General features: G+C 35.5%; 1 long non-coding RNA gene across 1 annotated transcript in view; it reads left to right on the plus strand.

The window, feature by feature from the left end:
- Positions 1-22,974, plus strand: part of LOC120297538 — a 42,105-nt gene that overhangs the window by 18,767 nt on the left and 364 nt on the right. The window lies entirely within an intron of this gene.

Here is a 22,974-nt window from a genome sequence, read left to right on the forward strand (position 1 = left end):
AACATGCTGCTACTTTTATATCTTGAATAGTGGGTTCCTAAACCAGCTTTAAGGAAATGCAAAAGTGCTGAATAGAAAGTTGTTTTATTATGGACAAGGTCTAGTGATGTCATTGTATGCTTAGATTATTATGACTTCCACTGCTGCTTTACAGTGGGGAAAGTTAGCACTGGATCATTTCTGTATATTATCATCCTGCAACGATGCCTGGCTAATACAGCTTTTTCCATATCAAAAAAATAAAACTGTCCCCTCCTTTCATTTTAGTGTTTATTGAATGTAAGGAGAAAACTGTCTCCTGATGCTAGCTATATACACATATGGAGGAATTTGAAGTTTTACATCAATACTAAAATTAGGATTGATATTAATGTTTTAGTATTTCAACTTTTATGTGAATGCTAAAATAAGTCAATATTAACATCAAGTTATTATGTTATAATCATCAACTAGAACCAATATAATTGAAATTGTTAGTCTTCATTTCATGCTATAATAATTTCTACCTGATATAAGAAACTTAGCAAATTGAACAAGCCAGTAAAAAATGTTGTTTTATAATATAAAATCTTTGTATGTACTATGCGCCCATTTTTAACATTATAATCCGAAATTATTTCCACATTAAGTAATATTCTATATTCATGCTTTTCACATATGAAGTTAATTTTGACATCAAGACATATTCTCATGATTTAGCTCGCCATTCTTCCACAAAAGTAATGTCCAGTAAGAAACGCATAGAACCTTAGCAGCTGTTATTATGTACAAACCTAGTTCAGTGTTTATTTGTAGAATATAAGGTTTAGACATATTTGTAACATGCTGAAAAGAAAAAAAGAAAAAAATTCCACCTTTAAAATGTATTACTTTCTATTATAAATTTAATTGTTGGGCTTTACAAGATTAGTACCAAATATGAAAATAAAAATCCTATGCAAGTATTACATATCCAGTGATTTTTAGACAATGAATTGTTTATTTTGGCAATGAACACTAGGGTAATTACAACTAATATAACATCATATACCAATTTTCTCTAAGTGTAATATTGACTGTAAATTTGCTGTTTTACTTTCATTAGATATTCACATTGTTACATGTGAATTGTTCCATTTGAAGTCAGTATCCATGCAACATATTTCTTGGGATGGAGAATAAAACTCTCTCTCTCTCTCTCTCTCTCTCTCTCTCTGTTTCTATGTGTGCGTGTATATACACACACAAACACACACACAAAATAACCTTTGAGTTAAGAAACAATGCACTGTAAGGCAACCATTTTTTAATAAAGGTACCTCAAATGGGCTAAGTTACAGAATGCATCCAAAATCTGGAACCCATGATTCTTGTGGAATTAAAATTTGACACATTTTATAAAACATTTTATGACATTAAAATATCATAAAACATTGTATGACATCAAACAAAATGTCATAAAACATTTCCTATGGTCAACTCCTGACATTTGACTGTGCTATTACAATCCAACCTAAGTTATAAGTAGATTCCTCTCTGAATATCTCCCTGAACTTTTCCAGTGAAGAAGCTCTGTCATTGTTAAAGGCATTGAGGAATCTGGTAAAGAAATATTTCTGAAACTATGACCCAAGGGGTGATACATTGTCTAATTTTTCACAGTAGTAAATCTCCAAATTTGGAAGTAATATAGCTCTGCATACTAAATTCAGGTAGTCCTTGGGTAACAATTCTAATTGAGACAGATAACTCTGTTACTAAGTGATACTCAGAAAGTGAAAAAAAATATCACATGACTGCACAAAATTCACAACAGCAGTTCTGATAGTTCTGGTTACAGTTAGTTGTTAAGCAAATTGTGTGCAGCTAAGCATAACATTATATGATGATGAGTTGTAACTTCATGCCAGCTTCCTCATGAACTTTGCTTGTCAGAAGCCAGCAATGAGGGTGGCAATTATGACAGTCCCTGTGATATGCCAGGACTGACATAATCCCATGTATGTTGCCAAGAGCCCGGATCACAATCATGTGACTACAAGGTCAGTACTCTGAGGACTGGCCATAAGTCTCCTCATTTGGTGCTGTTGTAACTTTAAATGGTCATTGAATGAGTGATGGCTAATTAATAGGTAATAGGTTTAGACAATTATGTTTTATAATACCTTTTTCAGAAATCCAGCTGGCATTATGTTTGTTTAGATCAGTGGTTCTCAACCTTTTTAATGCCGCGACTCCCAACTGATTGTAAGTTGAGGACTACTCAACCGATCGTAAGTCGAGGACTACTCAACTGGTGCAGCACCGTTTGCAGAATGGGACTTTTGGTGGGCTCAGCAGGGCAGAGACAGCCTGGACAATTCCTATTGGCTTTTGAAAGCCAATAGAATTAGACTCTATTCAAGAGAGTCTATTCTATTGGCTTTCAAAAGCCAATAGAATAAAAGGGAGTAGCATAGCTAAGGAAAAGGGGGGGAAAATGGCAGACTGCGTTGTTTGGCAACCCCCATGAAATGGTTGTTCGACCCCAAATGGGGTCCCGACCCACAGGTTGAGAACCATTGGTTTAGATTATATAAACATCAACCCATCTCACAACAGTGATTTTGCTATTAAAAAGGACTTTTGATCTCATATGAAATATTTGTTCTTTCATCCTAATGAGAGACTAATAGCAAAAGTTGAAAGTCATGATATAATAGGCTTAAAGTGTTGCTTTAAGAATATTCTCCAGTTGTTTCTATGTTATAAAAGTAAAACACACCACAGTACATGTGCAGTGAACCAAATAAAATCTTGGAAATGAAACCTTTAAAGAGATTTGATATTAGTGCAAGCTTCTGAGGAGATTCGTTTTAAATCATGTTACTTTGTTTAGCATTTAGCATGAGTTCTTGATTTTCTTAGCTAAATAATATTAACAATCCAAATGAACATATTAAAATAGTTTGATTCTGTAAACTAACTTTATTTATCAGAGGTGAAAATATTTGCTTGGAATTAGCTGTGGAAGCAACATTGTTAGTTCCAGAGACAATAATCCCTTCTAGTGGTGGAATTCAAATACCTGAACAACCAGTTCTCAATGTGGATGCCACTTCCGGTGTTTTGTTCTGGGCCTTGCGAAAAAGGGCTAGGGCATCAGCCAGTTCACTGAAGTCAACAAAAAATTAGCTACTGGTTCTACTGAACTGGTGTGAACTAGCTGAAGCCCACCACTGATTCTTTCATCGGTGCCAACATTCAGACAATGTTGGGTGCTTGTATCAGATTATATGTGAGAGAAGAGTGATCCTGGAAAAAAAAAAAACAGACCAAGGAAGAGCTGCTGTGAAATTTGTATTAAAGGAAAAAGTCTGTGGCAACTGAATGAACATATAAAATATGCACAACAATCTGTTCAGCCATTCAGTACTAAACTTATGAATATCTTAATGTACTGATGGTTTCTTTTCAGTCAAACCCATTGATGTTTTTAAGCACCCAGTTATGTCATGGCTAAATGGACTTCATGCCTATTCCAACTATCAATATTTTTGTTTTCTCTCAGCTTTTGTTTTGATACAAAAAGGGCATGTTTTTCAAAGAGAGAAAGGATAATTAGAAAAATGACCAGGTTGGGTAAATAATCTATTATTTCCTATCCAGTGGACAATGAAAGATATAATCAGTTTGAAGGGAAAATTTACCATGAGAGGACTGTGTGTGTATGTACCCTGTGTTTTCTCTGCCTTTATGACCAAAACTCAATGTAAACTGAGAAATGTGGATTACAGAAATGCAACAGTTATATCTGTGGGCTTCAAGCTATAGTGAATCAGAAATAATTAACATTTTACAAAGGAAGTGGTGCTTGGTTAAGTATGTATCAATACATGGAGCCAAAGCCAGCAATACTGAGTTGTCCTGTCCACCATATCAGAACAGCTATGAGAAATTCACAAAGCCATCTACTGTTTTCCCCCTACATATCATATATTTGTATGATGTCGATGGCAGAATCAGTGATGGAAAGCAATATTTAAATTAGGCACGACTATGACTAAAATAGTGTTGAAAGAAAAATCTTCAGGTCCAGTCCAAGCCGGGAATAAACAAAATGGAGGCTGCTTAGGAAAGAAGGTTATGCTTATTGAGTTGCCAGAAACTTCAGTGACATAGCATGTGTTTCTGGGGTGGCTGACAAAATGGAGCTGGGAGTGGTGGGTTTTATACCTTCTTGGGCTTTTGTGTTTGGAGTTGCTCCTGTTCCTGTGGCATTTTATTTGAGGCTCTTCCTGTTCCTGTGCAATGAACTTTGACCTGGGGTTCAGTGTACCCTTTTGGTATTGTAATGGTGCTGGGCTAATCCTCCTAAAGGTCATGTTCCTTGGAGTCCTTGTTTTTCTCATCCCATCAGCTCAAACCTTTTCTGGGGCTATGGTTGCAGGCATTTTGCTTATGAATAGGTGACCCAGTCTTTCTGAATAGATTACTGAATCTGCATTTCTAAAAGGTGGTTTCCTGAGTTTCTACTTGGAGCAGGTTTCTGGGGGCTGGTTTTTAAGACTTTTCTATTATTACTTTGGAGAAATATAATATTCTGCCTTTTTAAATATCCCCCCCCCCCAAAATATTTCCTTCTCTAGGAGGGTGGATGGGTGCTGACTTTCAATAATAGGCAAAAAGGAATATTCTGGCAAAGTCATTGAAACTTGCTGGCACAGAAACTACTCAGAGGACAGGATATCAATCATTTTTTGCTGCTATGTTAATCTTCTGGACAAGAATGCAAATTATTTCAATTCATACCAGAACTCCAAAAATAAATTGTGGAAAGTCTTGGCAACATTCTTTTTCTAATTTAATACATTGTTCTTAGGTTGGGGTATAAAATTGAATTAAGAAAAACTAAAACCAACACAAATAATAGGTAGGTTTTCTAACAGAATATTCAACGTGCATGTTTAATTTTGTTCTTTATTTCTTCCACGTTCATTCACAATCCCTAAACAGTTCAGTTCTAGAAAAGCTTGGGAAGGAAATAAGTTTCAGTCATTGGTTTTGATGGATGACAAAGTTAAAAAAAAATCAATTGAAAACTCATATTCTCTCTTAAATAAAAGGACGTTCACTTCAGTGGACATTACTCCTGCCACTTTGAGGTTGTCACAAATATTTTACGTGATCAGCATGTGTCCAAGCAGGTATAAAGTCTGGAGATTAGAATGCCACTATCTGGATTAAATTTTTTTTTAATGAAGTCATGGAATTAGTTATGAGGTGTGGTGACAATAGCAAATGTAAATTGTTTTAAAAAGAGGCATATAGAAAATCATAATAAATGCATCTATCATTTACCAACTACAATAATTAGATGACAATAAGGTAGATAGTACTGACCTGAATCAAAACTTTTAAAAAGCCAAGAATGGTATGGAAATTGTAATCGACTTGACTTTTGAAACTAATCTTACCTAATTCACACTGCATGGGTTAGTGTGTAAATCAAAATGCAATTATCCTTTCTTGAATTTTTCAAAGCATTTTTTAATCATCAAATGTCCATAAAATGAATAGTTTGGGGACATATTCATAAATCTATGCATATTAATGAAAAATAACATACAAAATATATCCAGGAAATCTTGTGTACAATAGAAGCATGCATTCAAAAGGGAAAATGGTAAAAAAATATATGCCCACAAAAGCAATACTAAACCTCATACAGAAATGGAACACAACAGACTTACAGTTGGAAAAATGAGTCATTGAGCAATAGTCCAAATTGATAGTCTAGTCTTAGATATCATGAGCCTTCTGACTAACAATATTGAATTAGATGAATGTTGAGTAAACAAGTCTGTTCTTTAACCCCCGAATATATTCAGTGGCTTGCTTGTTTTCTTTTAAACCTTAATATCAAGAAAACCTATAGAAACAACCACCAAAGGGGACTGGAGGCTAAAACATATAAGAAACGGTTGCTAGAATTGGGTATGTCTAGTTTAACGAAGAGAAGGACAAGGGGGGACATGATAGCAGTATTCCAATATCTCAAGGGCTGCCATAAAGAAGAGGGAATCAAGCTATTTTCCAAAGCACATGAAGGCAGGACAAGAAGCAACGGGTGGAAACTAATTAAGGAGAGAAGCAACCTAGAACTAAGGAGAAACTTCCTGACAGTGAGAACAATTAATCAGTGGAACAGCCTGCCTCCAGAAGCAGTAAATGCTCCAACACTGGAAGTTTTTAAGAAGAGACTGGACAGCCATTTGTCCGAAATGATGTAGGGTTTCCTGCCTGAGCAGGGGGTTGGACTAGATGACCTCCAAGGTCCCTTCCAACTTTACTACTACTACTATTATTATTATTATAAAATATAGCACATGCATGGAATATAGTAATTGGTTAACAACCAGGACAATCTATCTCACTAAAGAATAAGAATCAAGATTAAGGCTATTTTATGTATTTACAAACCTTGGGATTTATTCTGTTTGAATGAAAAACAGAAAGCCACAGTCTCAAAGTAATAACAGACTAATAGAGTTGGAAGGAACCTTGGAGGTCTTCTAGTCCAACCCTCTGCTCAGGCAGAAAAATCCATACAATTTGAGAAAAATGGTTGTCCAATCTTTTCTTAAAAACTTCCAGTATTGGAGCACCCTCAACTTCTGAAGGCAAGTTGTTCCACTGATTAATTGTTCTGTTAGGAAATTTCTCCTTAGTTCTAGGTTGTTTTTCTCTTTGGTTAGTTTCCCTCCTTTGCTTCTTGTCCTGCCTTCAGATGCTTTGGAGAATAGCTTGACTCCCTCTTCTTTGTGGCAACCCCTGAGATATTGGAACACTGCTATCATGTCACCTCTAGGCCTTCTTTTATTAAACTAGACATACCCAATCCCAGCAACCATTGTTTATACAATATGTTTTAGTCTCCAATCCCCTAATCATCTTTGTTGCTCTTCTCTGTATTCTTTCTAGAGTCTCAACATCTTTTAATGTTGCCTATAAAGCCTTAGAGCAGGGGTGTCAAACTGCTGGCCCGCAGGCTGGATGCGTCATGGCGAAACCGCACCCACCCTATTGCTAGCAATGGAAAAAACGTTGTGATACGTCACAACATGTCATGTGACATTGTGAGTTTGACACCCCTGTTCTAGAGTATGAATTATTCAAAGAATAAAGGATGTGGAGTTCCAAATTGAAGTTAATAGGCTCCCTCAACATGATAGAATTACTATGAACGGGGCAAAGGAACCAGTTCATTACTTTCTAAACCTAACATTCCCTAAGCTGAGAATTGCATGCTTTAAAGCTAGATTTAACACTCTTCAATTTCCATTTGAAATTCTTCAAGGCAGATATGGTAAAATGTTGCTAAGTGTATTTGCCTATGTGGTGACAGATGGAGTAAATGAACTTTCATGAAGTTTCTAGTATAAGAGGAAAGTAAATCTGTTTCAGAGCTTTGGACATGTCCCAGAGCTTTGGACATATCATATTCAGTTCATAGATTGTGAACAAACTCTGGAAGCAGCTCTTTTCACTTATTTATTTATTAAACTTATATGCCACCCATCTTTTCAAAGGCAACTCTTATATTTGGGAAAAACACAATGGCTGTTGTTTATTTTTCATCAGATACGGTAGCAGTTGTCAAGTAATTGAAGATTTTTGGCACTAATAAAGCACAGCAATTGACCAAGACATTTAAGGACTTAAGGAACTTCTATGCAAATTTCAAATAAATGAACTGCGAGCAAGTCTATGATCTTAAGGTGCTATTGTTAATATCATTTTATTTTATCATTATTCTTCAAAATAATATAAGAAATATATATAAAAGGGAAGAACAGTTGATGTGAAACAATGATGCCTCTTACATTAATATGAGTGAACTGATTATTGAGATTAAGGAAGTGTAACAATTTGCTGGTTCTTTTCCATCTAATTGTACACACAGTGGTGATGTGAAATTGGGATACTTAAATTAGAGTACGCAGTGTTTCCCAAACTTGACAATTTTAAGGCATGTGGACTTCAACTCCCAGAATTCCACAGCCAGCGTTGCTGGCTGTGGAATTCTGGGAGTTGAAGTCCTCATGCCTTAAAATTGTCAAGTTTGGGAAACACTGGACTACAGACAAAATAAATGATGGACTAGCCACATAAAATAATTAGCCATTACATTGCTGTTCAAGACAGTAGATTAGCAATGGTGAAGCAGGGGCTTTGAGATCAATTTCTTTCCTCTCTCCCAACCTATAATGTTCTGGTTTGAGTGACCAATGTTGGCCTGATTCTTAGGTGAGAACAAAGATGCTGGTCACTTAAATCTAATATTCATTCATTTTTCATCTTGTGCTATGGTAGTATTTCATGAATTATGCATTATGAAAATCCTGTTTGGCTGACTACCAGGTTCCTTTGTGGATCCAGAACCTACAAAGAAATACATTGGAGCTGTAGCTCAAAGTTTTTCCCAGAGAAAATGCTGACTGGTCTGAATTATTTTGTTCTGCTTGAGAAGCTAGAGTTTGATCAAATTTAATACATAGTTCTAGACTTTGCTCTCAATAATGGGCATAAGCAGTTCCACTTTTTAGCAATATGTGAAAAAAAAATAGAAGAATATTATTTCAGTTTTATCTCTTGCTTCCAATAAGACGAATCCAAAATACGGCTTCAAATTCACTGTTAGCTTTTCGGCTCCTCTTCTTTGCTTCAATGCCTCAGAAACAATGTTCTCTAAAGGTCTTTATATTTCACCATATCCACATCCAAAAAGTATTCAAGGGACTCTCCAGGGGGTATGGTTTCTTTAGCATTTCACATAGTTTTCCGAATGTATTAACAAGAAATCTTTTTCTATATTTAAAAATTAAAGGATTCTACTTGAACTGGCTGGAAATGAAATGAAAGCATACTGAGCAGAGCTATCCACACCTGTATTAATTATTTTGGCTCCTGCTGCTGGGTATTGCCATGGCAACAGATAATGTTTTGTTACATCACTAAAAGTATGCAGAGAAATGTGTATTATCAGAATAGCATTTCAGCCTGGTGCAAACAAACACTGTGCAAGTCAAAGATGGTTAAAAGATAATAAAAATGTAAATTAGGGCTGTGTTCTGATGCCATCTGCATTCAGTACCAGAATGGAATGGGACAATTGGGCATCTTCCTTTAACTTCCTTGGAGCAAGATAAAGATATCTAATTTGTTCCGCCCCTCATTTGAAATCCTCCAGTAAGCTTCAATCGTAGGATATAGTTCATAAACACAGTATATTGGACAGAAAGGAGGACAATATATCCTAATTAGAGCAAAAGATTTTTTAAATGGTACCTTGATAGGAGGAGAAAGGAAAGATATATAAAATGAAATACCCAACCGGCATACCCTCAAATTAGAATGACCGTTAGAGGCCACTCTCTCCTCTCCAATCATGGCATCTGGGACTGGCTGAATAGGACTTGTAGTGTTTAACTAATTGCTTAATTCATTTTTCTTCTCCCATCCTCAGATGTTATACGGGTCAATTAAGGCTGATTGAATTTGTTTGTCTGGCTCAAGGCTATGTTATATGCTATGGAACACATGAATTATTTAATATTTTTCACAAACCTCTATCTCAGTGATCAGCCCCAATTTATTTATCTAGAAGCATCTTTATTTCTTACCATAGTAATAATAACAACAATGCTAATATAATTTATTATACCTGTTACTAAGGTATGGTACACATCAGGAAGTTACAGAAAAGTTATGTACCCATCAGGAAATTACCAAACTGAACAACCAAAGTAAGTAAATATAAATGCTAAAACAAATCAGGTGTAACAACTACACATATTTAAAATAACAGTCAGAGATATAAGCAAACCCATACTGTATACAGTACATCCATAATTAAAATAAAACAGATAATAATCTAGGAATTGTTGAGATGAGTAAGAGCCAACCCTGCACTAATCACTAATCAATTAAAAAGTTATTTCACACTTATTTAGAGGCCATTAAACTTGTTTAAAGATGAAGACAAAGAGGGAAATTATTTACTTTGTTTTTTATTTAAAAAAAACACACACTATGTGTCTGCTTAAAGTTTACCATAAATATTTCTCATTATTTCTTCATAATCTCATTTAATTCTGACTCAACATTTTGAGTACTTTAAAAGAAGAATAGCTTTTGAATACGTGCAGTTAAAAAGCCGTGTACTGATTTGTATTCTTGCAAAATGAAAAAAGGTTGTGGCTACATAGTTAAACTTCCCAACACTGGATAATAAATAAACAAATTCTATGTTTCCTGAATAATAGTCAAGAATCAGTAGCAAGTCAAGAAGAACTATAGCTAGATCAGTATTTCTCTACATTAGCAATTTTAAGATGTGTGGATTTCATCTCTTAGAATTCCCAGGCTAGTAACTCCAAAGCAGGTTGCCCATTCCTTGAAAAGTACAAATAAATGTGAATAAGAAGAACAATAGCAATAGCACTTAGACTTTTATACAGTACTACTTCATAGTGCTTTACAGCACTCTCTGAGAAGTATACAATGTCAGCATCTTGCTCCCAACAATCTGGGCCCTCAGTTTACCGACCTCGGAAGGATGGAAGGATGAGTCAATCTTGAGCGGGTCAGGATTGAACTCCAGACTGTGGACAGAGTTAACCTGCAATATTACATTCTAACCACTGCGCCACCAGGGCTCTTTACCATTATTGGTAAGTCTACTTACCATTGAGCATTGGCTGCTTGAATATGTCAAAGGAATAGGAGCAAAAGATCAGTGGGATACATTTCAAAACCATAAGGACGTTGGGATTTGTTTTCTAGAATGTTATGGGTCTCACGGGCTTCATTTTCCTATAAAAGGAATATGAAACAATGAGCTGATAAGAATGAACTTCACTGAGAAAGAGGAAATATTAACAAATTTCATATATCAAAGCTAGCCCTTCCACCACCAGATTTCCATCTTCCAGTCTTTATGATTACTTCTTTTATTCCTTGCTAATGACCATCATTTCATATTATATCTGCATACATAGCATCCCAGATGATAAAAGCTTATCGTTCACTATAGATGCTATATAGGTGCCACACAGCCTCGTCTGCTCCTTGAAGCCATTTTCTTTGCTGCATTTTCTTTGGATAGAGTCTCTTAGATACATAGATTATATTAGATTATACTTCCCTTTAATTTATTTCTGAATAGTTTACTCCTCCTCTCTGGAATTCCAATTTTTTTGTGTATTTTATTTTTTCTTTATATAATATTCCCATTAAAATATGGAATAAAATATGTTTCCAAGGGACTCAGGATTCTATTTGCCTACCTGTCTATCAGCAGAATGATTCTTCCTGAACAGAACAGAACAGGAAAAGAATTTGTTTTGGTAAGAGAAACCATTAAAACACCAAATGAGTTTGAAAATGGGTCTGTTCTGACTTAAGTCTGTACAGAAAAAAAAACCATATAGTGGCAGAGCTTTGGAATTTTACTTTCTTCATTCTTATGCCCAGTGCTTTTTTTGTTAAAAAAAAAAAGGTGCTGGAACACACACACATCATACAACCTGCCTTCCCTACCCTATAAGGTTTCATCCAAAAATGGTGCCAGAACTCCGTTCTGGGCATTCTATGACAAAAAAAAGCCCTGCTTATGTCCCTCACTCCTCATGATGTAATCCAGAGTGGTGCTGCCATTAGGAAAAATAATTGGAAAAAATTCAAGAACTCAGCTCAGCATGCTTTTCTTATTTTGCTTTCCAACCCATTTTCCTTCTATATCCTATTTTATTAACAAATATTTTTTAGTTTCTGGGATTTCCCCCAACATTCCATATACCTGGACTCCAATTACTGAATTATCTCTATCTTATTGTACAGTGGACAAATTAATCTCTATGAAATATTCATTTTCTTCCGTTTTTATGTAGCAGTGTGCAAATATGCTTTTTAACATGTCCTTTTTAAAAGTCCTTTTTTTTAAAAAAAGAACCATATATATTATCCCTTTAACACTGGAACTGATGGCATTAACTGTCATAGAGACAAATAACAAGAATTGTGGATTAACTTTCCATCTGGACATGGATATGACAAGCTAATTCTCCAGTCACTTGCCGGCCATGTTCAGCATATTCATCTCTTCCCTATTCCCTTCTTTCTCTCTTGTTAAAAGCATGTGATTAATTCTAGAAAACTGATCCTTGAGAGCACTCAGAAAAACCCCATATTATATATCTTCCTATTGGAACATCATATATATTGTAACATGTGAGCAACAAATGTTCATATTTACCTAAGATCTGAAATAAATTATATGTTCAGCAAGATTTACTCCAAGAGAAATTTATATAAGGTTGTAGTCTCTGCTTTATTTTGATTTTTCAATCCTGCTTGTCATAAGGCTACTGATATTATATGTTTATGAGCTTTAATAGGACTCTAAAGAATTGATCATGCCATAATAATAGAAGATATGATTGCTATTAGTTATTTCCTGCCTGCCATTTTTCTTTTACTTTAATGGAACCCTTCTGGAATTATGCTGGTTGTTCTTGACATAGATGCAATACTGTATGCTACAGCATTGTTAAACTCATGTTAGTTTTTCTTAAAATGATGCTCTGAGGCTACTTACAAAATTGAGCAACATGTTTATATAAACTTGGTTATCATGGTATATGTATGATTCATTAAAAATCTTGTTTGAAGAGTTTAAAACAAGAATAGTTATTAGAATAGAATATTTGATTATAATAGGATAATGCACATGAAGTGCTTTGTACTCTTGAAAGCACTTTACAAATGATGGAGGAGGAGGAGGTATTATGATTTTCTGCTTAATATTTATAAAATAAACCTTTATAAATAGCAATATCTTTATACAATATCCAAAATCTGTTGTGTAAGCTTTTAATGCAGGATGCTAAACAAGCAAATATTAAAAAGGATATAATGGAAGAAACCTTGGCAGAGTTTTTGATTTGTCTTTTGCATTACGCAGAATTGCAAAGTGGCACATTGGGATAGAGAAGAAGTTGAGATACTTGGTGACTATAGGCTCTTTAGTAATTACTGAGAAATGATATTAGAGAAGAATTCACTAAAAGCTGTTTATAATCATGTGTAATGCTACAACAATTTAAACTCCCATGTAGCAGCACACTAAAGTCTTTGAATGAAGAAGGTACAAAAAAGATGAGAGACATAGCAATTCTTTCTGGAATTGGAATATGTCAATTTAATGATAGTGTCCGGTGAATCTATACCAAAATAAAATGAAATAAAATTTCAGAAGAAGTAAAAAATTAATCATTTGACTAAAATGTAATAATAATCAAAATAATCAAAATTCAATGCACTGGAAAGAAAAGGGCATGCTATAGCATGGGGAACTTTCTCTGTTGACTGGAAGTACAAGTATTAGAGGATAATAAAGGCTAATAAGCACCCTATTCTGGAAGAGATGAGATTGGAGTGGTTGACTGGAGATAAGTATAAACTTTATTGACCCATATCCCACTTGCTTACTTGTCACAAGTAGGACTTGAACTGATAATCTTGGCCCCAATTCTCTTATCAATTCCTTTAAAGTAATATTCTCCACAAATCTTAAGATTTTTTTCCCAGTGTGATCATAACAGGTGACTCCTCATCAGTTTGGAATAGATGAAAAATAAATTTGCCTGTTGATAAAGAATACTAATTATTATAGTTAGAATGTGAACTTAATTCACATTACTGACATTTAACTTTGAAACTAAATTATTAAAGAGTACATCATAATTATTTTATCTTACCAAAATGCTAGGATTTGTTTGTGAAATCCTTTCTGTATGTTAATTTGTGACAATCATGAAAAGAAAGGTTTCATTTATAATGGAATAAGTAAATGAAATATGCTGGTGGATTTGAGACGAAGTCTTCAAAGTGGGCCAAGTTGCAATAAAAAAGCTACTGCACATTCTTTGCACCTCAAAGGGCAATCTGAGGTGGCTAAAGTAGCATGAAATTCAATATGCTGGCTTCAATCAAACTTCAAACAAATAGTAAGCAAGAAAAGATTATTAACAAGAAGACACTGTTCCTTCATTTTCTATAGCATAATTACTGGGATCCCTTTAACCATTTTGCTAGATGCTTCCTCATTCATCTTCAGACAACAAAGTAAGATAAGTAAGTATGACTATTCTCTTGGAACTCTGGTGTCTGAATAGAACTGAACATGGTCAGCAAAAATTCATATCAAGTTTGGATATGTTTTAAATTGGAATCAAAAGCATCAGGAAGTACTCTGACAATAAATCCAAAAATAACAGTACTGGGCAAATGGTTCTTCATCCCATTATTTGTATTTCTAATCTTTGAAGTTATTCTTCAAAGGCAAGCAATTTGTGAAGGGACAACATTTAGGCTGTAGCGGGAGTTTTTGAATTGCTTGTATTCCTTTTAAAAAACATAAGGAAGGCCAACAGCAATCCAATATTTGGGGGAATGAAAAAGTTCAATCAGAAATGTCTATAAGTAATCTAAAACTGATGTTTGATTTCAGAAAGCAAATAGGAATAATATATAAAATGGCTCTTAACAAGACATCTTGATGCTAGCAAATACAAATACAGTTATACCCATAGTCTAGAACATGATTATGCAAAGTTCAATCCTGCTGAAAGAAATGGAGCCCACCATGTGCAGCTTATACATGTATGAAATAATGTCTGTGTTCAAACCAGTTGGAGACATATAGCATGTATAACAGAATTCCACATCTAAGTTTTTTGACATTGTCAAGCTGTCTCATCTCAGAACTGATGTTTCTTTAGTCCTTTTTCAAGATGACAAAGAAAAGCTATTTTTCTCACTACCCTCTTGGTTTTTGTTGTCTGTTCTCACCTTGAATATTTCATTTCCTTCTGAAAACAAAAGTCTCTAATCAATGTCCACTGCCAGCACCCCTTAGAGGTTCAGGGTCTTGTACACTGAATGTTTAATAATCATAATCATAATATAATCATTATCATCATCATCATCATCGTAAAAGTTGGAAAGGAAGAGATCTCAGGCAAGAAACCCTATATCATTTCAGACAAATGGTTGTCCAGTCTCTTAAAATCTTCCAGTGTTGGAGCATTCACAACTTCTGGAGGCAGGTTGTTCCATCGATTAATTACTCTAACTAACAGGAAATTTCTCCTTAGTTCTAGGTTGCTTCTCTCTTTGATTAGTTTCCATCCATTGCTTCTTGTCCTGCCTTAAGATGCTTTGGAGGATAGCTGAACTCCCTCGTATTTGTGGCAATCCAAGTGATATTGGAACACTGCTATCATGTCACCCATAGTCCTTCTCTTCATTGATGTATGATGTTGTGATGCTGCATATGCCTCTTCTCAATTGATTTCAGCTCTACCTATTCATCCACTCAAAAAGAGTTTTGAATACAGGTTATATCACCGTGAAGTTGCAATATTCAGGAGCATTCGTTCACATTATTGGCAATTAACTTTTCCTCAGACCACCTATTAGCCTCTCCAAAGGGCTTTTTAATTGTTTGCAGGTTTACCAAACAATTACACATAGAGCATGCAAGGGGTATGCAAACAGGTTTTTTTTTCTGGTTTGAATGCTTTTTGTTTGTGGTTTGTTTTCTGCAGAATGAGGATTAAATTAATTCATAACCTAATATGCTGAGGCAAATCCTGCAGACTGAGTTCAAAAGACACACTGTTGTGGTCAATTTTTGATTGGAATTGGAGGCAGTTAGCACTAATACAAATTGATTAACATTCTCTGAAATTCGTAACCCATAAAATATAGACATGCATATGATTATTAGCATCATCAGTATCAACAAAGATATTTAAACTAGTAATAAAACAAGTCTTTAAAATTTCCTGAATTTATTTGAGTAGATTTTATACATTATTGGGAACTGATAAAGTAGTGCTCCAGAAAACCACATGATAACATTCTGATAAATCCCAAGGTGGGGAGAATCCATCATTTTTTGTCTGTGAATGCTAGGTGAAACCTGACCTGATTATTACCCATTACTACTAACTAATATATTCATTCCCCTTTATGGATTACTGCCTTGTCGTGGCGAAGGGGCTTGCGTAACTCAATGAAGCTATAAGCTATGCCGTGCAGGGCCACCCAAGACAGACAGGTTATAGCAGAGAGTTCTGACAAAATGTGATCCACTGGAGAAGGAAATGGCAAACCACTCCAGTATCTTTGCCATGAAAACCCCATGGACAGTACTAAAAGGAAAAAAGATATGACACTGGAAGATGAGCCCCTCAGGTCGGAAGGTGTCCAATATGCTACTGGGGAAGAGCAGAGGGCTAGTACTAGTAGCGCCAGAAAGAATGAAGCGACTGGGCCAAAGCCGAAAGGACGCTCAGCTGTGGATATATCTGGTGGTGAAAGGAAAGTCCGATGCTGTAAAGATTTTTTCTCCATAGGAACCTGGAATGTAAGATCCATGAATCAAGGCAAACTAGACGTAGTCAAAAAAGAGATGACAAGACTGAACATCGACATCTTAGGAATCAGCGAACTAAAATGGATAGGAATGGGTGAATTTAACTCAGATGACCATCAGGTATACTACTGTGGGCAAGAATCCCTCAGAAGAAATGGAGTAGCCTTCATAGTCAATAAAAGAATAGGAAAAGCAATACTGGGATACAACCCCCAAAATGACAGAATGATCTCAATTCGAATCCAAGGCAAACCATTCAATATCACAGTAGTCCAAATCTATGCCCCAACCACTGGTGCTGAAGAGGATGAAATTGACCGGTTCTATGAAGCCCTACAGCACCTTATAGAATTAACACCAAAAAATGATGTCCTTATCATCATGGGGGATTGGAATGCTAAGGTAGGAAGCCAAAAGATAACGGGAATAACAGGCAAGTTTGGCCTTGGAGAACAAAATGAAGCAGGGCACAGGCTAATAGAATTTTGTCAAGAGAATACGATGGTCATAACAAACACTCTTTTCCAACAACCCAAGAGACGGCTCTACACATGGACATCACCAGACGGTCAACATAGAAATCAGATTGACTATGTACTCTGCAGCCAAAGATGGAGAAGCTCTATACAGTCAGTAAAAACAAGACCAGGAGCTGACTGTGGCTCAGATCATGAGCTTCTCGTTGCAAAATTTAGGCTTAAATTGAAAAAAAGTAGGGAAAAGCACTAGGCCACTCAGGTATGAACTAAATCATATTCCTGATGAATATACAGTAGAGGTGACAAATAGATTTAAGGAACTGGATCTGATAGACAGAGTGCCTGAAGAACTATGGATGGAAGTTCGCAACATTGTACAAGAGGTAGCAACTAAAACCATCCCAAAGAAAAAGAAATGCAAGAAAGCAAAATGGCTGTCTCAGGAAGCTTTGCAAATAGCTGAGGAAAGAAGGGAAGTGAAAGGCAAAGGAGAAAGAGAAAGATACACCCAATTGAATGCAGAATTCCAGAGAGTAGCTAGAAGAGATAAGAATGCCTTCTTAAATGAACAGTGCAAAGAAATAGAAGAAAACAACAGAACAGGGAGGACCAGAGATCTCTTCAAGAAAATTGGAGATATGAAGGGAACGTTTCATGCAAAGATGGGCATGATAAAGGACCAAAATGGCAGAGACCTAACAGAGGCAGAAGAGATTAAGAAGAGATGGCAAAACTACACAGAAGAACTATACAAGAATGAGCTTAACATCCCAGATAACCACAATGAGATGGTCACTGACCTCGAACCAGACATCCTAGAATGTGAAGTGAAATGGGCCTTAGAAAATCTGAGCAACAACAAAGCTAGTGGAGGTGACAGTATTCCAGCTGAGCTATTCAAAATCTTAAAAGACGATGCAGTAAAAGTGCTACACTCAATTTGCCAGCAAATTTGGAAAACTCAACAGTGGCCACAGGATTGGAAAAGGTCAGTTTACATTCCAATTCCAAAGAAAGGCAATGCCAAAGAATGTTCAAACTATCGCACCATTGCACTCATTTCACATGCTAGTAAAGTTATGCTTAAAATCCTACAAGCTAGACTCCAGCAGTATGTGGATCGAGAACTACCAGAAGTACAGGCAGGATTTCGAAGAGGCAGAGGAACTAGAGATCAAATTGCCAACATACGCTGGATCATGGAGAAAGCTAGGGAGTTCCAGAAAAACATCTACTTCTGCTTCATTGACTATGCAAAAGCCTTTGATTGTGTGGATCACAACAAATTGTGGCAAGTTCTTAAAGAGATGGGAGTACCAGACCATCTCATTTGTCTCTTGAGAAACCTATATGCGGGTCAAGAAGCAACAGTGAGAACCGAACACGGAACCACTGATTGGTTCAAAATTGGAAAAGGAGTCCGGCAAGGCTGTATACTGTCGCCCTGCCTATTTAACTTATATGCAGAGCACATCATGAGAAAGGCAGGGCTAGATGAATCAAAAGTTGGAATTAAGATTGCCGGGAGAAATATCAACAACCTAAGATATGCAGATGATACCACTCTAATGGCAGAAAGTGAAGAGGAACTAAAGAGCCTCTTGATGCGGGTGAAGAAGGAGAGTGCAAAAGTTGGCTTGAAACTCAACATTAAGAAAACCAAAATCATGGCATCCGGCCCTCTCAATTCCTGGCAAATAGATGGGGAAGAAATGGAGGTAGTGACAGATTTTATTTTTCTGGGCTCCAAGATCACCTCAGATGGGGACTGCAGCCAAGAAATTAAAAGACGCTTGCTCCTGGGGAGGAAAGCTATGGCAAATCTAGACAGCATACTAAAAAGCAGAGACATCACCCTGCCAACAAAAGTGCGTATAGTCCAGGCCATGGTTTTCCCAGTTGCAATGTATGGCTGTGAAAGTTGGACCATAAGAAAGGCTGAGCGCCAAAGAATTGAGGCCTTTGAACTATGGTGCTGGAGAAGACTCCTGCGAGTCCCTTGGACTGCAAGGCGTTCAAACCGGTCAGTCCTAGAAGAGATCAACCCCGACTGCTCTTTGGAAGGCCAGATCCTGAAGTTGAAACTCAAGTACTTTGGCCACCTAATGAGAAGGAAGGATTCACTGGAGAAGAGCCTAATGCTGGGAAAGATTGAGGGCAATAGAAGAAGGGGACGACAGAGAATGAGATGGCTGGATGGAGTCACTGAAGCAGTAGGTGTGAATTTAAATGGACTCCAGAAGATGGTAGAGGACAGGAAGACCTGGAGGAACATTGTCCATGGGGTCGCGATGGGTCGGACACGACTTCGCAATTAACAACAACAATATATTCATTATATAATCCCATTTTAAGACTGAAATTAAACCACAGAGCTAATGGCATTAATATTTACCTAATTTTTGCACCGTCTTTGTTCTTCATCTGTTATTGCATGGAGGTCATGTAAAAATATTTATGTGAAAGTTAAAGCATTTTGAAGCATAAAGAACCTCAATATGCCTGCATATTGCAGCAGGAAGGATATCCATGGGTTTTCAAGGTTTCATGATTTTATTTCCAAGATATTTATGTTGCATTTTAGCACATTACTCTACTCTGGCAGGCCATATAGGAGATGCTTAATTAATCATTCTAATTAGTCTTCTGGCATCAAAATTGGAATCTGTGCAATTTTTTAAAAATAATTTCCATGCAATGGATGAAAAATGAACTGAAGAATGGAAAGGATGCCCCTCTACTTCCTTTAAAAAGATGTACCACACTTATAAATGAGGTATTATTTCTTTTGACTGTTGAAGTTCTGTAGGAGAAAACCAACTCAGCAGGTTTTTCTTTAATTATAATTAACAGAACTGCCTCACTGACCTCGCACTTCCAAGTATGACGAAGTTCTCTGAGAAGAGAGTTGAATGAATGTTAAGCAAATATAACCAAGTAACCAGAAAAGCAACAAGAATCAAAATTAAGGTGACCAACTTTTTTACAATGAAAAGGAGGACACAAATAATTTGAAGAAAAAAATATCGTAAATAAAAGAAATATTTTATTCATTGCAACAATAATACAGAATACATTATAATATGATAAACACATAATAAAAACATTTGTAACAATAACATTTTATATTGTAATTATGCTTACATGCCTATTAATTATTATTTAAATGAGTACTTTTCCATTGAATGAATATTTTTGTCAATGTATCATCTTCTAACAATATATCGGAAATATCTGAACAAGAAATATCCTTCATATTAAATTTTACGGCAAGTGCTGCAGCTACAGTATCAACATTCAATCTCAATTTCTCACTTTTCCCAAAACCAATAGCAATTGGAAAAACCCTTTCAACTGCTGTATTAGTTCCAGGGCAGCACAATGTAAATTGAACAAGAATAAATAAATTTTCACATGGAATATGTTCATTTTTGAAATGGCTTAATATTTCCACCCATCTTTTATCAATTTCAATGTGTTTATTTTCCCATTGTATTAATTTTTCAGAATTTAAAAATACATTCAGTCTTCTAATTTCTTCAGGTAGATAATTGTCATCTATTTTAATGTCTGGCATTTCTTTAGATAAAAACTCAACACAAGATTCAATATCTGTCCAATATACTTGCGATGAAGTAAAAAAACCACCATTGAAAACTGTTATTTCCTGTGATGTTTGTTTCAGACTATTCTTCGATATATTGAAAACACGTTTGGTAAAAATTCTGCACTTCTTTGATAAACTTTTATGTTATATCTGGATTTGATTCCTCTAAGTCTGACAATTTTCTTTTTATACTGTAACTAAAGGAAGAAATTTTTCCTCAAATCGAGTTTTATATTGAAGGATAAAGTCATTGAAAATAAGACTAACTTCTGTAGCTGAAATGTGTTCACATTCAATCTTTTGAATCATTTTGTGAAAAATAGATGCTTGATTATGTACAAAATATATTAATATCTCAGATATTTCATTATTGAAAAATGATTCCAGGATTTTAGGACACTTGTCTAAACTTAAAAAATATGAACGGAGAGGCTCAAATAATGGTAAAACACGCTCTATAGCAGGTGTTAGAGCAAGCCATCTAACTTTTGAATATCCTAAAAGTTTTTTGTATTGAACATTCGCTTCTTCACAAAATTGTTTTAAAATAGCCACATGAACGGTAAAACGACTAAAATACAAATAAATTGTAGTTATTATTACTTCTACATCAATTGGTATGGCACATGACGCTGTGTTGATTGCATTTGACAAAATATGTGCATTACAACCTTTTCCTAGTATTTTGTTTTGGAGTAAATCTTGTAATTTTATATACACATTATTCACCCCTTTGCGTCTTCGCCCACCAAAATTTGTGTTTGTATTATCAGCTGTTAGTGCAACAACTTTGGATTTCAAATTGTTTTCATTTATTATTCTGTATAGATGGTTTGACAAAATTTCAGCAGTTTCGCCCTCAATGGATTCTAAATTTAAAATTTTTATTTGAATGCCCTTGGTAACATTAAAATATCTTACTAGTATTGGATACAATTTAGTTTCATTATGATTGGATGCATCAGATAAAACTGTTACAAATGCTGCAGTTTCCAATTCTTCTGTAAGTATTTTGTCACAGTAATTTTTAAATACTGATTTAATAATAGCCTCGCATTTTGTCCTGGCACATGAAAATTTAGCATCATGAAACTTTTTCAATAATTTAGTTGTACAATCCATACTACGAAAACTTTGATTGTGAATTATGGTATGGAATGCAAATGTTCCCTCCATTGCAGCTAACTGTTTTTCATCTTCAGAATACTTTGAATTTAAAAAAACTTGTTACTTTACAACTGGAAGCAGATGCATCTGATGATTGCTTATGTTTCTTGGTGGTCAAGTGTTTCGTAATAGCTGCTCTGCACCCAACTGCAATACAAAATTCTCCGCTGCAAATATTGCAGAAAAAAATGTTATCCTTCTTTGATGTGATGAATGGAAATTCCTTATTCAATTTATCATTGAAATGGCATTTCCTCTTTACTTGATTTTTCCATCCCTAAATGGAAGTTAGTCTCCTCCAGGTACCTTCGGGACTAACTAGGAGATGGTGTAGTTGGGTAACAGGGAGGGGTGCAAAGTTTCTGCCAATTCACCTTCGCTGCAGACAACTTGCATGTGCAGAATTTGCCGGCCAGGTGTATTGGCGCACTCAGCAGCAATTCCTATTGGCTTTCAAAAGCCAACAGGGGGAGTAGCACAGCTCATGCAAAAGTTGAAAAAAAACCATCAAAAAAGGTGCCAGAATGCCATTCCGAGCGTTCTATGAGAAAAAAAAGCCCTGCAGATTAGTCTTCAAATATCGAAAAGGAGGACATGTAGGAGGACACTTTTCAAGGGAGGACAGAACTTACAAAAGGAGGACTGTCCTCCCTAAAGGAGGACAGTTGGTCACCTTAATCAAAATGGATGCATTTTTAACATTGAAACACAGTCATTTTCATTTTCCAACTTTTCTTGCTTGCTGTGTCAAAGAAGTGCCATTAAGCTTGACACTCAAAGGACAATGAAGGTTTAATGGAACCCTCTCTGAAATCTGTCTACTGGCTTACCTATTTTACTTTACTATATTGTGGCTGTGTGAACATAGTGTAGTAAAACTACTTTGGAAAAGAAAAAGGCTAGAATATATGGGACACAGTATACTAAAGCTCCCCTATTTTGGGCTGGATAAATCTTACCTTCTTGCCTTCTTTCTTCACAATTTGAAAAATAAAATTTAGAATATAATATTAATAATCATAATTGGATTCATCAATACCTATCTAGCTCCATTGATTTTAGTTTCACTTTTACCTTAGTTGTAGAGTCTGCATTAATATATCCTTTTCTATTTTTATAAAATTTACCAATTTATAATCTTGAGTTTATAAATGTACTCTAATAGGTATTTCACAGGTAAGCATCCTCTGTAATTTTATCCTTGTAATCTTTATTATGTTATTAATATTTCATCTCATAAATTTTATCTCATGTAT

Source organism: Crotalus tigris, unplaced genomic scaffold (assembly GCF_016545835.1).
Source record: "Crotalus tigris isolate CLP2741 ecotype Arizona unplaced genomic scaffold, ASM1654583v1 scf7180000023634.91079, whole genome shotgun sequence".
Classification (NCBI taxonomy): Eukaryota; Metazoa; Chordata; class Lepidosauria; order Squamata; family Viperidae; genus Crotalus; species Crotalus tigris.